The sequence below is a fragment of the Brachyhypopomus gauderio genome, chromosome 1 (genome assembly GCF_052324685.1).
Source record: "Brachyhypopomus gauderio isolate BG-103 chromosome 1, BGAUD_0.2, whole genome shotgun sequence".
In the NCBI taxonomy this organism is placed as follows: Eukaryota; Metazoa; Chordata; class Actinopteri; order Gymnotiformes; family Hypopomidae; genus Brachyhypopomus; species Brachyhypopomus gauderio.
The window spans coordinates 28570358-28574947 of record NC_135211.1 but is presented as its reverse complement, the minus strand read 5'-3'; the positions used below and the strand labels follow the sequence as shown (position 1 = coordinate 28574947).

Here is a 4590-nt window from a genome sequence, read left to right as displayed (position 1 = left end):
CCTCTTCAAATCATGTTTCTAAAGTTAGAGCTCCTATGTACTTTCAGAAACTTTAGTAGCATTTAGTAGTAGCATGAGAGGTCAATTAGCATATCACAGCTTTATATTAAATGTATCAAATCAATTAGCATATCATAGCTATATATCAAAGGTATAAAATCAATTAGCATATCATAACTATATATTAAATATATTGAATTAGCATATTATGGTCATGCTGTTTACAAATCTCAATATATATTTTTGTTAGTTCATGAATATTGTAAAAACACAGGATTGTATTAAAAATCTGTGAACACAAAGGCCTCAAAAAGGCTCTGCATATTACAGCATATTATATGAGCACCCACCATTGTCCAATCACAAGCCCAGATAGGTTGTAGGCTAATTGTCTAACCATGATTGAAATGGACCTAAAGAATTATACAAATAGCATTTATAGATCAGAAAAAAAAATGGTGGCCTATGTCCATCTGACTTATCCTGAGTAAAACTGGACACCCATCATTTTGTCAATGAAGCTAAAAAAGATTTTACCTTTAAACTTCACTCAACAAAAACACGTTAAAACATGGTGTGCTACCATTGTGTTCCAAATGCATGAGCTTCCACGAGCTTTGCAACTCTATCATGCCCATAAATGTCTTCAAATCTGGGCATTATGGGATGTATTCCACCTCCACAGTGTTTTTTATATTTCTAGATTACGGTCTGTTTTCTGTTGTATTACTCTGGCATAATCATACCGAATTCAGGATATAAGACCCTTGTCTCCTCTTCAGGATACTGTCTTGAAAATATAAATATTCCTGCCAATGTTTCCATGATCATAAATAACTCAACATAAATTGCATTTAATAAATTATCATTCAGAATTAATCACAATTATAAAATTTTGAACTTCTAAAGTTTACGTTCTACTATATACTAAGCACTAGAGGGCAGTCAAGAGCACTGTTTTTACACTAACAGATGCTGTGTGCGTGCATAACATTCTCAGTGTCCTATTATTGATTTGGCAGCTAGGATCACTGTTGCTCCAGGGCAGGATTAATATGATAGCATTTTGTGACATGTTGCTATGTTTGTGTGTGTGTGTGTGTGTGTGTGTGTGTGTGTGTGTGTGTGTGTGTGTGTGTGTGTGTGTGTGTGTGTGTGTATGTGTGTATGTGTGTTGGTGCTCTCATGCCGTTATACTGTTTATGGATTTAATAACAAGGGAGGTCACACCAAATACCAACCTTTCGTGTAGAAGCCATTTTGTTCTGCAAAATGTTTTTTTTTATTTCATATTTTTTATAATATGAAAATACATATTTACTTTATTTTTTATTTGTATTAACAAAATAAAATCTTACCATTGCTCTACAGTATGTTGACTATTGATCAATAAATATTATAATAAATTCACGAATAATATATCATTATAACTTTTGCATTTGCATAAAACATGATCTCAAAAAACATTTATTAGTATATTTTTTTGTAGTAGTAGTATTTTGAGTTGAACACAAGTTAGTATAACTGTCTCCAAGGTTTAACCTTTAACTGTCATTTGGAACAACCATTTTCCATAATATTTAGGAGCAGTCAGACGTGTGCAATCAATAGTTGAAAATTGCACCATCTGAACCATGTGGACCGCAGACCAATCTCACCCACAGCAAGAGTGACAGCGATGAAGCCGTCTCGCAGACAGCTGGCGTTCACTTTGGTATCATAGCCCTCTGTTGCCATCGTCAGACCCCAGACATCACATGTTTCAAGTCTCCTTTAATATCGAAGTAATAATAACCAAAGACAGCAGAGACAGAGAGCCACCATGGGTCAAAAACACTGCTGTTCAGTGATCAACCCAGAAATGTGTTTCATAGAAGACAAAAGATAACTCTTTCAGAGCTGCATTTATCAAGGAACACAGTCAGAATTCAGAGCTATGCTAAGCAAAGGACACTGAGTACTGCATAGTCAGAATATGGGCACGTAATGGGAAATTTATTTCTTTAAAATACCAGAACATTTCTTTGAAGAAAAAAAGGCACTTTAAACACTAAAAACTAAGTTGGTCTTTGATACTGTGAAAAAGCATCAAACTGAAAGCCTTTCCTGCTCCCAGCTGAGATCTTTCTCTAAATCACTCGTCCGTTACACTGCATGTAACCCCAGACAAGCGCAACTTGAAACTATATGGAAATTCTTAATACAGTGCAGATTTTCAAAATCTTACCAGCTCATTTGGAGCAAATTTGTCCCAGGCACACATTTGGCCAAGATGCACAAACTGGAGGAGATAAAACACAGACGCACACATGTGCGAGAGAGACAGGGAGAGGGGGAGAGACAGGGAGAGGGGGAGAGACAGGGAGAGACAGGGAGAGGGGGAGAGACAGGGAGACACAGGGAGAGGGGGAGAGACGGAGAGAGGGGGAAAAAAGGGGGAGAGAGGGTGAGACAGGGTGAATAGCTCCAACATAACACTGAGATGCTATAGAATTGAACATTTATGATCAGTTCTTTCAAAATATAGTCATCTAATCACTTAGAATTTAATGGTTTTGTAGATGCAAGTTTAAAAACAAACGATTATTAGAAATCAGAATAGAATCAGAATATAAAAACCTGGTGCTAAACAATTTTTTAATAATCATTCTCAGTTTGGAGTTCAGGAAAACACACACACACACACACACACACACACACACACACATGCAAACAAACAAAAAAGACCATTTTCCCATGACAACTTGGTGTTGAGTTTGACCTGTTCAGACTGACCTTTTTAAGCACATCTTGGACTTTTTTGGTGTGACTGTCCTGAACTTTTATTAAGTAATCTTCTATGAATCTTCTATACAGAAGCTGTTTTTCTGATTATTTACAATTGCTTTTGTATTTTCTGGTGCATTCTAATAAAGAGATTGAGAGAACTATTTGGTCATTACACATTGTTCAAACAAGAAGTCCAATTATGGCCTAAGACGTTTGCACGTTTGGACGCGAGACGTCCTTTATGCAGTAGAGCATTCCTCTTATTTTTATGATCATCGTGAACCAAGTGTACATGCAGATGTTTTAATGCACATGTATTACCATTGGTGTCTTGAGTTTGTCTGTTTTGTGTATGCTGTATAATCCAGTATAACGGCATTAGTTATAAATACATGGACACAGCCAACAGAAACAAACAATTCCCTATTTCTGAATATCACTAAAGAACGTTTATCTTTTAAAATATTTCATTTTAATTCTTCGTTGTTCTTTTCAAAATGTTTTGCAAAATAATAATAATAATAATAATAATAATAATAATAATAATTGTAATAAAAATAGCTTTTCTGTTATAATTTTTTGTGTTCTTGTATTTTACCATTAACTAATGAAGAATAATATTTGTCATTTGTAAATGATCCCCAGGAGCACACAGTACTGATGGTGACTGCACAGGTGGTGATACTATCTGTAGCATTTTAAAAAATTAAGTATTTAGAAAAAATATATGAAGAAAACAAACATTTCATAAATTGTAGGAATTGTGAAAACAGTACTTTCTCTGTTTATGTTCTAACCATCTCAATAAAAACAACAAAAATAACAAATCATCGAGTATATTTCTGGTATTTATTGTAGTAAAAAAAAGTGTAATATGTTTAATATATGCACAGTGATATATTATACTATATGTGAAGATACATATGATAGCTTATTTCCAATCTAACAGAAATATCCAGTCATACTGCACCATTTTAATGTTCTTACAGACAGAATTAAAAGTGTATATAAAATCAGTGCAATTCATTTTAAATAACTAAACACATTCCAATCATATTGTAGAAAAAATATGCATTTTTAAGTGAGAGATAAATGATTTCACTTACCCGTGCCATCCTTTATTTGCTTGTTTATGTTCTGAGTGAAGTGTCTAAAGTGAAGTCCTGCCCCGCTGTGTCGTGCGTGGACCGATGTAGGAAACAGGTGCTCTTTCCCTTCCATAAGGACACAAAAACCATGAGAACAACTTTGCAGAAGGCTTCTCATGGCTAGCAGGCCTGCCGCACTCTCTTCCACCCTAATTACATGCACTTCTACCAAGGCAAAGAATTTTACACCGGCTCATGAAATGTCATATAATGTAATGGATCACTGCAATTAAACGTAGTGACCTGAACCATCTGTGTCATCTCTGTCTGCATGTTCTTGTTAAAGAGATGTTCATATCTATATGGCAGACTGCTATATTTGCAGACATGTGCCATCATCTCAAGTAACTGAATCATGCTGCAAAACAAATGTAGACACAGTAGAAATCGGCTTTCGCGTGACTGCTTGCTTTCCAGCTAGAACAAACGTTCCTTTTACACTTTCTAAGTAGATCTCACAAATGATTCACTTCTAATGTCTTTTTAATATTGAGACTGCAAACGTGGCGTTACACGCACAAGAGGATTTGAAAGTGTTTCTTAAAGGCAGGGGGCGACCTGACTCGTATCACACACATCTACGTAAGCCAGAACAAACTAGTCATTATAAGCTAAACATTTTTCAGCAATGATAAATGAGGATCCTGAGTTGGACTTGGCAGCTAAAGTCATC

General features: G+C 35.3%; 1 long non-coding RNA gene across 1 annotated transcript; it reads right to left on the bottom strand.

Moving 5' to 3' along the window:
• Positions 1-1537: 1537 nt before the first annotated feature.
• On the bottom strand, positions 1538-4116 carry LOC143527096 (uncharacterized). Its single transcript, XR_013134029.1, has 3 exons — positions 3876-4116; positions 2228-2281; positions 1538-1771 (listed from the first exon to the last, which is right to left on the bottom strand). It is a non-coding gene; the product is annotated as an uncharacterized LOC143527096 (long non-coding RNA).
• Positions 4117-4590: the final 474 nt, after the last annotated feature.